This window comes from Sinohyriopsis cumingii, chromosome 15, assembly GCF_028554795.1.
Source record: "Sinohyriopsis cumingii isolate HCF-2022 chromosome 15, ASM2855479v2, whole genome shotgun sequence".
NCBI lineage: Eukaryota > Metazoa > Mollusca > Bivalvia > Unionida > Unionidae > Sinohyriopsis > Sinohyriopsis cumingii.
The window spans coordinates 57,374,697-57,387,981 of record NC_142975.1 but is presented as its reverse complement, the minus strand read 5'-3'; positions in this window follow the sequence as shown (position 1 = coordinate 57,387,981).

Sequence of the window (13,285 nt, the reverse complement as noted above, 5' to 3'; positions counted from 1 at the left end):
GTGCGTAAAACTTAGTCAAATTAAATTTTTATAGTCAAGACGAAACGATCTCTTTTCGAAGAAGAAAGCAGACACCAAGCGACAATGACGATCCGTGTCACACAACACTTTTCAAAATGTATATGATCAGAGGTTTGTTCTAGCGATCTGCACGGTTAAATTAAATGTTGATGTATTTTGCAATAAGACGGACAATGGTCGCCCATGGAACCATTGTTCGTGCATTAGTTTAAATTTTTAAAATATTTTTTTTATATAAATCGCCTATAGGATAGACCCAGTAAAGCATGGCCATTCTCGTCACTGTGTGAATAGCTGCTCAAGTCAATTCGAAGTGAACGCGGTAAGAAAATAAGTATAGCCAATGAAATGGCTTACAACGGGTGATGCATTGTTTTGTTCTAGGACTGTGTGGCATAATAATCCCTATGTTCTTGCGTTGTTACCATTACAGTGCAGACAGACTGAAATGTGAACTTACAAGCCCTCTTTGTGTGTGTGTGTGTTGTACCATTTCTTCTTACCACATCAAAAGACTGAGCGTCACAGTATTGGTTCGCGTTTTCAAGCTGACCATTTTTTTAAAATCTCACTTAAACATTTTAACATAAACACTCACACTCACATCGGTAGAGTCAGAACAGACGTGTTACAGTACTGAGGGGCATGTTATCTTTTTTTTTCAAACTAATAAATTTGGGGTTTGTATGAAGTAAAGAACCGAAAGTACAGTGAAACTCAAGGATGATGACCCAATCTGTCTGTCTATTGATGCGTGTATTTACTTAAGAAGAAATATGACCTCTAAAACACAAAGAGATACGGCAAGCATGATTAGAATGAACATAACGATGTTTTCCTTCACGTCCGTGTAATTTAGAGTTTCAATCCTCTTTGAAAACAAACTTGGTCTCCTTTTGTAGGGCTTGAAATAATAAAAAACCTGAAAAAATCTTAAGCACTTTGCTATAGATAATTTCATCAACAGACTAAACAACATAAATGCCGTTACAACACTAGAAAGCCTTAAATCTTCTATCAAAAAGAAATGTATCAAAAAATTAAAGATTAACTATAACTAACCAATGAAACCGAATTTAACAAATGCAGTGACATGTGAAGAAATGTCTCTCACTTTGGAAAGGTAGGCGAATGTACTCTGTCATGCACCATCAACTTGAAAAAAAATTATAAACAGAGAGAAACCTGAATTCAAAATTCAGTTGTTTTTTTTCTTCAAAATTGTTTCGTTTCTTTTTTCTTTTTTTGGAACAAATCTAAGCACTAATATAGAGTGGAAAAGGGAAAATGCACATACAAGCTTTGATATTTCTGAAAAAATGAGGGGATATTCCTAACGTTCATAACCACCTATGGACTTGGACTTGTCTGTGACTTATCCACAAAACAAGATGTACATATTTCTGGTCAAGCTGCAAGTGTGTGCGTGTTTTTGAAAATGGTAAAAATGGGATATACAATTTTCTCGTGATACTTATAAAGTGAAGAGTCTGTGCAAGTGTCAAAAGCCAAAGTCATATAAGTTTTGTATTTTGTACGGCTTGTAAAGATTTCCACTTTAGAAAATGTGAAGTATCACAAGTTATTATCACAAACAGAAGTGGAACATAGGGGCTTGCAAGAAAGAAAATAACCCAGACAGTTGGTGTCATCAAGAGTGCTAGAGACGGTACCCGAACTTGCTTGCTTGCTTACTTGAATTAAAGTGATTTTCGCCCTAATGGAGCATATATCACTGGTTTAATAACGCACCGCGTGATTTTTAATTACTCCTAGGGAAGGAAAGAGAGCCTCATCTCCCAGGCTTTTATGTACTCACAGACTACTTTTAAATTTAGCCACTCAGGTGTAGGACTAACTAGTCCTTAACAACCTGACTGAAAGGCTTTAAACATGAGTGGGAATAGTCTCACCACACACTCATATTTCTGTCCGAGCGTGGTAAAGGAGGAAAAAGGTGCTCAAAAAGACAGCCATGGGTGTTAAGTACTCAACAAAACGCTAGCCCGTACTTATTTCAAATCAAGTCCCGTTTTTGCTAATGGACAGTAAAAAGTACCAATAATGTGTTAACCACTTGTGCAATGAGTTCAAATCTAACGAGTCTGTTAAATTTCCTACTTCCTAACATATCTATCTAATATTAGTACTTAGTGTACATAAAAATAGCCATACTGATCTTATTTAAATTATTATGTCTAAGAGACATATACCAGTTTGGTCACTGTTAGGTTTAAAAAGTTAAATTTGTTGCGGTGTTCCAATGGGTCAAGTTTGTTTCGAGAATAGTTTAGTCAAGGAGGGATACCAAGCCAAATATGGTTCCCTATTTAATAAAAAGCAATCTTTTGGAGCCCTAAAAAAGTTTGTTTTTTCTATTAGAAGGTAACACGTCTCTCTTTTGCTTTCACGTTCTTTCCTGCACTCCTAGTCTCATGATTCTTGATATCAGGAAATGCGTAGCCATGATGGGCGGCAATGTAAGCAGCGGCTTCTACCAGTTGACTGAGGGGGTATCCAGTGTAGGTTTGTCTGTAGAATTGGGGAAGAACTCTGACCCTAATCCCCATTGAGAAGGTCTTGGTTTAAAGGTGTCTAGAGATTTGTAGGCAACGTATTGTATGGCTCTAATAAACTGCCCTGATTTGTTGACGTCATACAATGCTTGATCTAGTCCCATTTCGGTGTACTTCTCAACGAGGGTCAGCGTCCCCCTCTTCCTCCTCAACCGCCTCAATTTCCTCTTCTGGTTCTGATACTAATTCTTTAGTTGAGGTAGATAGTTTTAAATCCGCTGCTATGGCGTCTGTCGCTGTTATTGTTGTTGTGGTTGTTCTTTCAGCTGAGATTGCCTGTAGTATCGGAGTGAGAAAAGAACGTTGTTGTTGTTGTAGGGTTTAACGCCATTTTTCAGCACGCGATAGGCTATACATGGCGGCCAGCATTAATGGTGGAGGAAGAACCCGGGAAAAACCCGGAAAGAACCACCGACCCACGAGAAGCTACTGGCAAGTTTTCTCACATACCCACATTAGCCGAATCCGAGACTCGAACCCACGCAGACAAAGGTGAGATGACAGTGATCCGTAACGGAGAGCGCTTTAGACCACTCGGCCACTCTGGGCCCCAGAAAAGAACGTAGTGCCTCCGATAATTACATTTTCGTTTGCCATACCGTTTGTCTAACATAATTGGCCCTTTGTTTTGCCACCACTCTTTCCGGGTCAGGTTGTTTGTTAGGTATAGTCGGCTGTTGACTAGATGTTATTTGTGTTCTCGAGGTGGGTGGAGTGCTAACTGGCTAGGTCTGCATTTCTTGCTCCCGCTACTGTTGCGTATATTTCTTCCCTCCACACCGAGTTCTGGGCCTAATTCTTTTAATTTCGTTGTACCCGAACTTACATTATCCATATTATCACCCACAAAAAAAACAAAAACGCACAAACCTAAAAGAAACACTCACTCACTTTTTTACAGAACATTACTATTTTTAAAATTTTGATAAGCGACGGAAACGAAGGACTTAGAGTCGCACTTTCTAACCAAGATAAAGAAATCATGTGCTGATAGACTCACTTCTGTATTTTTTCTTCTAACTGACTAACATATCATAGGCAATGGAATGTTATTTCTTTTCGAGCGTATGGGGTAGCCCTGAAATTTTTTTTTTGGAACTTGAAGCTATGGCGATCGCTTAGGTTATAAGATGGCGGCCTCCTCTGATGAGAGGCTTTCTCATAGGATAAGGTCTGCTTCTTCGGAAAAGAGAAGAAGAACTCTTTGGTGTCGATACAACTGTTGACAAAGCCTCTGTTAGGTTCATGCTGCTGCTGTTGCTGCTCTCTCTCTGCTGTTTATGAAGTCTGTACTTCTCCATCCATTCTTCTTTCTCCTTCTTGAATTCCTCCTTGAAGAGCTCTTCTTTCAGGTCTTCAGTGACTTTTAGCATTCTCACATTTTCTATCTCTTCTGGCTTCGGTATCAGACTGTGTCTGACCCTATGTAAATTCACGTAGGCTTCGTTTAGCTTAGCTAGTTTGGAGCACATCTTCGTAGGAGGATGAGTTAACAATGGATGGGCAGACTGGAAACTTCCCCGGTTCTTAAAGTCAAAGCGCGGACGTGAAGGAAAACATTACTACACGGTTTTCTAGCCGGAACGTTCAAATAGTGTTATGGGAGGGATAGAGAGAAGTCAAAGAGCATGAATCAAGATTCCTATAGCCAAATAAACCACAAAGGCATTTTTTTCTTCAAAACACAACATTTTTTATTCATACTAACAAACAACTCTAACATTTTTTTAACAATAATCCAACACTATAACATCAAACATTTTTTTCAAATACCAAACATTTTTTTTCAATTCACACTCTACTTTAAACAGGGCTGACAACGTTGTGAATGAAATTGTGATTTCCACTGTCGGAAGTCATTAGGCCATTGATGGACACTACGTTTTCTAGTTAGAGACAAAAGATAAGCATACTGGTCACAAAACCATCGATGTACTTTCACATCGTTTCTAGAAGAATGACGAGCATCAAAATGAGTCACTAAATGTTCTAAAGAATAGCCCAGGCTGCAATCATGCAGAAAAAACACACACAGTACTGTTCACACACCAAGGAATATGTGCCTTGTTATTTCACATTATTGAATTGTGTGGTCTATGCATTTCTTCTCATAAAGTCAATGATATCGTCTTCCAAAGGGGGCAGTCCATAGGAATCAAAGTATTCCACACATCCTTCTTGAGGAAAGTAGACGGGTACCCAGTGGGTTCCTGGGAGATGACTGTCGTCCGTGTTGATCACATAAGCTTGATGGTTTTGAGGTGTGCAATGAGGGAGTTCATCTTTAGCACAGACGACAGGATTCCAAGAAGCAGTGTACAAACTGTGGTTCAAAAGGTAATAAAGTTCTCAGGTATCCATTTTTTGTTTTTTTTCTCTTCTCAGGTAATGATAAGTGGTCAATTCGATCCTGACTTTTTGTTTGAAAATGTCTGACGAATAAACGGTTATTCGTTCTGTTTCCTCACTCTGATTCAGGAGAGCTTCGATGCGATGGATCTCTTGTGTGGTTAATGGTGGACAAGAATGTTCACGCAAGTCTTTATACCACTGGTGCAACACGTCTTTGTTCGAGATGAGACTCCAAGCTTCGTCCAGATACTCGTCCAATTTTTCTTCTTGACTTAACATCAGGCATTTATCGTGTTGAATTTGACTGGGATGATCGTTTTGACATCCATAACAATTTTTCTTGATCAATTCCTTAATTTTTTTCTGTCAAGACTATAGCATAACAGGAAACTAAATGTGGTTCTTGTTCTGGCCATCTAGACTTCATCATGATGACTTCTTCGTCTTTGTCTTGGGATTCTCCTTCCTCAGGGATCTTCACATTCCATGTCCAAAGAATCCCTACTATACAAACATTGATAAAAATCCTCCATGACTTCTAATAGTCTAGAATGACTTCTCTCAAACTGTTGGTTTATATCGTATTGTCCAATTCAGCATACAGGATGACGTTCACCGTATTATCTGCGCGTAGATTTTCTGCAAACTGAAATTCCACACGCATCTGGCCGGATTTTATAGGGTGGAAATGTCCCTCCTCGCTGTCTTGACTTACAATTCGTTAGAGAACCGTTTTCGAAAATGGAGTTTCACTGTAACTTTCCCTTTGGAAAATGGAATATTTTGTCCCAGATCTCCTTTTATAGCAATGTTGACAGTGTCTAAATACGACTTACTGACGGGCAAATAGTGAGGATGTACAAATTCACGGTGTACGTGATAGGTGTTTGCACCTTCCTGGTCATTGTTTGTGGTACTATCCACTTTGAAAGGAATGACACGCAGTAACGGAACAGAGGTGTGTCCCACCACGTTGTACTCCACCACATCGGAATACACAAAGATCAAATTAAGTCCTTGGTTCAGTTCTACCGGGTTTCCAAAAGCTCTGTAAAAATCCATATTACTTTTGATCTTGGGGCTCATATTGTTTGCGACCATTTCTGCATGTCCGCCCAAAATTTCAAACAAACTACCATTGAACCTGAGGGACAATGTGTCCGTATCTTGAAATTTGATCACGAGACGATGAGCCACTTTATTGTACTCAATCTTCACACTTTTTTTGGCTCTGTTCAGTGCTTTGCCAAAGGCTAAGTTGAACCTGTCCGCAATAGTGTCCACCAAATGTTCACCACTAAAATAATAACCTGAAGGAATTTTCAAGGTGTAGATAATGAAGGCTGGATTGCTGGCTGGTCTTGTGTCCCCTAAAAACCCTATTTTGTTGATTTCTTCCTCCAATTGGGCATTCAGGATTTCCACCTCGAAAGTGTCTTGCTTTTCGGTGATGTTTTTGATTTGTGTTGGGTGAATGATTTCCACTAAAGCCACTTCCCAATGGGCTTCGTGATCTAACTGGATGGTCTGAGGTAATTTGGCCGTGTAACAGCACAACGTGTTGTTGGGAAACACCTCCATGGAACTGTCACTGGGTAAGGTTAAGTAAAATTGGTTCTTATTGCTCATAATTCTAGAGTTCTGTGGCTGTCCGAGGGGATATTACTGGATGTCAGAGGCGTGTCTCCGCCCAAAATGGGGTTCTGGTTGTGGTTGTTGGAGTGGTGACTGGCACTGGCACTGGACACAAGGTTCCCGTGGTTCCCGTTCGAGGAGAATTTCAGGGAGGGATTGGGAAGCAGGTAACCGATGCAACTGCTCAATAAAATGGTCCACAATTGTTTGTCTCCTTGTTGCAAACTCAAATTGGCAATGGCTGCACCGATGACACAATACACCACGAAGGTTTGGCAGAAAAAGACGATTTGCGTTTTAAGCACACGTTTTCCATACCACACCCACAAGGGTTGTGTTTGTAAATCTTGCAGAGAAGAATTGGGTGAAGGAGTGATCGCAGTAGCTGAATCTGTGTGAAAGGGCATGATGGTCACTTCTTTTTATAGTGCGAAGCGTCGATGCAAGAATGAAAACTGGGTGGATATCCTTTCCAACGTACTTTGACTTCTTTGACACGTCGTTTGCCCACTTTACGGTTTCTGCGTTTGACAATGCCTTTGATGTCGTACACGTCGTCTTTTTTGGTGACACAACTTGATTTGAAATAAGTACGGGCTAGCGTTTTGTTGAGTACTTAACACCCATGGCTGTCTTTTTGAGCACCTTTTTCCTCCTTTACCACGCTCGGACAGAAATATGAGTGTGTGGTGAGACTATTCCCACTCATGTTTAAAGCCTTTCAGTCAGGTTGTTAAGGACTAGTTAGTCCTACACCTGAGTGGCTAAATTTAAAAGTAGTCTGTGAGTACATAAAAGCCTGGGAGATGAGGCTCTCTTTCCTTCCCTAGGAGTAATTAAAAATCACGCGGTGCGTTATTAAACCAGTGATATATGCTCCATTAGGGCGAAAATCACTTTAATTCAAGTAAGCAAGCAAGCAAGTTCGGGTACCGTCTCTAGCACTCTTGATGACACCAACTGTCTGGGTTATTTTCTTTCTTGCAAGCCCCTATGTTCCACTTCTGTTTGTGATAATAACTTGTGATACTTCACATTTTCTAAAGTGGAAATCTTTACAAGCCGTACAAAATACAAAACTTATATGACTTTGGCTTTTGACACTTGCACAGACTCTTCACTTTATAAGTATCACGAGAAAATTGTATATCCCATTTTTACCATTTTCAAAAACACGCACACACTTGCAGCTTGACCAGAAATATGTACATCTTGTTTTGTGGATAAGTCACAGACAAGTCCAAGTCCATAGGTGGTTATGAACGTTAGGAATATCCCCTCATTTTTTCAGAAATATCAAAGCTTGTATGTGCATTTTCCCTTTTCCACTCTATATTAGTGCTTAGATTTGTTCCAAAAAAAGAAAAAAGAAACGAAACAATTTTGAAGAAAAAAAACAACTGAATTTTGAATTCAGGTTTCTCTCTGTTTATAATTTTTTTTCAAGTTGATGGTGCATGACAGAGTACATTCGCCTACCTTTCCAAAGTGAGAGACATTTCTTCACATGTCACTGCATTTGTTAAATTCGGTTTCATTGGTTAGTTATAGTTAATCTTTAATTTTTTGATACATTTCTTTTTGATAGAAGATTTAAGGCTTTCTAGTGTTGTAACGGCATTTATGTTGTTTAGTCTGTTGATGAAATTATCTATAGCAAAGTGCTTAAGATTTTTTCAGGTTTTTTATTATTTCAAGCCCTACAAAAGGAGACCAAGTTTGTTTTCAAAGAGGATTGAAACTCTAAATTACACGGACGTGAAGGAAAACATCGTTATGTTCATTCTAATCATGCTTGCCGTATCTCTTTGTGTTTTAGAGGTCATATTTCTTCTTAAGTAAATACACGCATCAATAGACAGACAGATTGGGTCATCATCCTTGAGTTTCACTGTACTTTCGGTTCTTTACTTCATACAAACCCCAAATTTATTAGTTTGAAAAAAAAAGATAACATGCCCCTCAGTACTGTAACACGTCTGTTCTGACTCTACCGATGTGAGTGTGAGTGTTTATGTTAAAATGTTTAAGTGAGATTTTAAAAAAATGGTCAGCTTGAAAACGCGAACCAATACTGTGACGCTCAGTCTTTTGATGTGGTAAGAAGAAATGGTACAACACACACACACACAAAGAGGGCTTGTAAGTTCACATTTCAGTCTGTCTGCACTGTAATGGTAACAACGCAAGAACATAGGGATTATTATGCCACACAGTCCTAGAACAAAACAATGCATCACCCGTTGTAAGCCATTTCATTGGCTATACTTATTTTCTTACCGCGTTCACTTCGAATTGACTTGAGCAGCTATTCACACAGTGACGAGAATGGCCATGCTTTACTGGGTCTATCCTATAGGCGATTTATATAAAAAAAATATTTTAAAAATTTAAACTAATGCACGAACAATGGTTCCATGGGCGACCATTGTCCGTCTTATTGCAAAATACATCAACATTTAATTTAACCGTGCAGATCGCTAGAACAAACCTCTGATCATATACATTTTGAAAAGTGTTGTGTGACACGGATCGTCATTGTCGCTTGGTGTCTGCTTTCTTCTTCGAAAAGAGATCGTTTCGTCTTGACTATAAAAATTTAATTTGACTAAGTTTTACGCACTACTTGAACTCATACATTTCACGTTGTAGGTGTAAGCCGTCGTTCTCAGTTTTCTGGAAGTTCGTTTTTGCGTTTCTCGGATGTGATACTATTTTTTATGGACCGAACGAAATTTCTTTTGGCGTGAATCAGGACTCGTGGTTTTGTGGCAGAAATGGAGAGCATTGATTAAAGCCCAGTTATGTCGTCTTCGAAATCGCTGACACGGATTTGAACTAACACTTCAGGTTTTGTGTGAGGCGATACGGTACATCATTGCCTTTTACTTCCTCAATGAAATCGTTTCATCTTATTGCAAAATTACATTTGACTAGGTTTCATACGCAGCAGGTCTCTGTATATAAGGAGAGTGTCTTAGCGTCAGAGTATTCATTTCGCTCTCAAACGATCAAAGATGGAAGAGTCAGCACAGATCGACCTGCTGGTCAAATATTTGCTAAAAGTCATACGAAAACATAATTCACATGCGAAAGTGGCAACAAAACTTACTCTTTTGGTCGTTGATTTGATAAGAGTCATACGAAAGTGTGTAAGTGCTAATGAAGTTTGCTATATCTGCAAAGGTAAATGGGTATTTGTCTCCAGAATACCTGCTTCGTCTAAGAAAGAGAGACAAAAGTCAAGATACCTAATATCGTTGTCAGGAGAAAGGACACTGGAATTCAGAGTGCCCTACGAGAAAAGAGAATAAACAAAAACAAGACGAAACAGAGAAGAGGGATTCAGAAGAAGAAGAAATTGAAGATGATGAAGAACTTGTGCCAGTAAAGACATGGAAATGGAAAAATTGACAATGTGAGCCGATGCGTTGGCCCTGATGTGAAATTTCATACTACCTTCTAAAAGAGAATAGACCAGAAAGAACACGTAAGTGTCTCTTGGTCTTGACATTGTATAATAAGGATGGCGTGTTTTGTTTTCTACTCACACTTTATGAAATTGTGCCCTTTCACCTATCTCTATCCCTCTGGATCATGTTTTAGTTAGAATTGAAATGGAAGGATGTTTTCCTTCACGCACGTTCTTTAGGCATGCAAGTCGGTAAACAATAGTCAGTCTATTCCTCCATTATTTTGTGTCTTGATCTTTCCTAAATCACACACTGATGCCATAAAAGAACGGGTTAAATGGGTTTTGTAGTGTTGGGAGTGGGGGTGGGTGGGGTGTAGGTGTTTGGCAGAGTTGGTCATTGCAGGTGAGGGCTTAGGTGCTTTCAAAAAACTTTTACTTCTTCACTCTGTGTTGATAGTATATTTGGAGTTTGTATGCGTTCGCGTACGTTTGTGTGGATAGTTTATTTGGGGTTTGTATCATCTCCCTTCTGTGTTGATAGTATATTTGGGGTTTGTATGCGTTCGCGTACGTTTGTGTGGATAGTTTATTTGGGGTTTGTATCATCTCCCTTCTGTGTTGATAGTATATTTGGGGTTTGTTTTTTCCTCTTCCCTCTGTATGTGTATGTGTGTATGTGTGTGTGTGTGTGTGTGTGCGTATGTCTGCGCGCGTACGTTGTGTGGGTGTGTGTATTGGTCTCTGTTTGTCCGTATAAAACTCACTTTATCCCTATCAGATACACTCTACCTACCTACCTGCAGTAGCGTGCATTCAGGTCAGCCACTTGCAACACTGTTGATATTTATCCCTAGTGTTCAGTACAGTGACGTCACTGACGCTGGAAATTTCGAGACTATAAATATCGACTTGGGGATTTCCACATTTTGTAGCTATACATATATACTAGAATTCATAAACAGGAACGTCACTCAAGCTGAGGCTATAAAAAGACAGTGGGATTTTCCAAAGGAAAAACCCACAAGTTGGAGCTATAAATAGATAGTGGGATTTCATAGGAATTTCAGCTGATTATAGATACATAGGTATTTATCGACGATCGTCACAGAAGTTGATATTGTAAGTAGTTACTAATTTTATCTATTTTATAGTGTGTGTGTTTATGTGTGTGTGTGAGAGTATGTCTGCGCGCGTACGTTGTGTGTTTCTGTGTGTGTGTGTGTGTGAGTATGTCGGCGCGCGTACGTTGTGTGTGTGTTTGTGTGTTTGTGTGTGTGTGTGTGTGTCTGCGCGCGTACGTTGTGTGTGTCTATTGGTCTCTGTTTGTCCGTATAAAACTCACTTTATCCCTATCAGATACACTCTACCTACCTACCTACAGTAGCGCGTATTCAGGTCAGCCACTTGCAACACTGTTGATATTTATCCCTAGTGTTCAGTACAGTGACGTCACTGACGCTGGAAATTTCGAGACTATAAATATCGACTTGGGGATTTCCACATTTTGTAGCTATACATATATACTAGAATTCATAAACAGGAACGTCACTCAAGCTGAGGGTATTAAAAGATAGTGGGATTTTCCAAAGGAAAAACCCACAAGTTGGAGCTATAAATAGATAGTGGGATTTCATAGGAATTTCAGCTGATTATAGATACATAGGTATTTATCGACGATCGTCACAAAATGGAACGAAAAAATTGAAAAGGAAGAAAATGAGAAGAGGAAGAAAGAAGAGGAGGAGGAAGAGAAGAAAGAAGAGGAAGAGAAGAAAGAAGAGGAGGAGAAAAAAAGAAGAAAAAGAGTGTAGGAGATAAAATAAGAACTTGGTGGAGAAAAAGAAGAAATTAGAAGAAAAAGAAGAAAACCCAAAGGCCCTTTTCAGGGCCCCCATATTTCTCGAAAAGAGATAGCCTTTCCATTGCCTACCCCTTTTTTTTAAAATTTAAAAAAAAAAAATCCCATGTTCAATTCCCCTTGTCCCTAAACAAGCCCAAACTCTATTCCTCATGTTAAATTCCCCTTGTACGTAGAGTGACCCACGATTTATTGCCATGTTAAATTCCCCTTGTACGTAGAGTGACCCACGATTTATTGCCATGTTAAATTCCCTTGTACGTAGAGTGACCCACGATTTGTCGCCATGTTAAATTCCCCTTGTCCGTAGAGTGACCCACGATTTTTCGCCATGTTAAATTTCCATTGTCCGTAGAGTGACCCAGGGGTCCCTGTAATGCTAATTCCCATTGTCCGTAGGGTGACCCCTTTCACTACTTCCGATCAATGTTGCTGTAACCGTGAGCAATATAATAAACGGCTCAACTAGATTGGTGGCGTTAGGGCTACGGGCGTGATATAACATTGACAGCTCAGTCCCTCTTTCACATGTGAGAACAATGTAGCAAAATCCGCATTGAAATTGTTAAAGACTTGCATTGTATTTTATTGAACCGCGATTTCCAACGGGAACGTTCAAACTTTCGATATCCGTGTAAATGATTTATGGAACTATCATCTTCCGTTCTACCGCTGAAAATGTCAGAATATTCTTTTCAGGCTCCGGCATAATCGTACGCGTGGCTTCGCAATGTAGACTAGCTCGCAGTAAATGTAATGGCTGTCAAGGAGCTATTGGGTGCTAAATGTCTGCACGCGCAGTTGACACGGAAACTTTCTTCCACGGTGCTTGCTCTGCCAGTACACAATCCGGGAATGATCTTTTATCCATACATAATTGTATCGTGCCTCTCTACCATCCATGTTGTCCAACAAAAACAGTTTGAATTTAAGCTGCCTGCATAAATCTTTCTTTTGTATCTTTCTGGATTGCTGCCCAAGCATTCACTATAACGGCGATACCAGAATTGAGTTCAACAAACGTTTTAAGTCAGTAACCCGTACATGGAATTCGCAACATGATTTTATCCTAATAATGTTTCCTACCTAACATATTCTCAGCATGTTTTTTATTTTTTTAATGTTTTTCTAATTTCGTGTTGTTTTGTTTTTGTAATAATAGTATTATGTTTCTTATCTTATAGGTGTTGTCTAATGTTGTAAAGTGCTTAGAGGTTATAAAGATTAAGCGCTATACAAAGTCCTTATTATTATTATTATTATTATCCATGTACTGTGTGTATTGTTGAGGAAGATAATCATGATCGCTTGCAAGGCGTAGCGTGGATAAGACTGCCGATACAAAACACCGGCTGTTTTCGTTTTCACTTTATTACTGTCAGCGGTGGAAAGCACTCAGTTGTTAGAATATAACTCGAACTGAGGAAA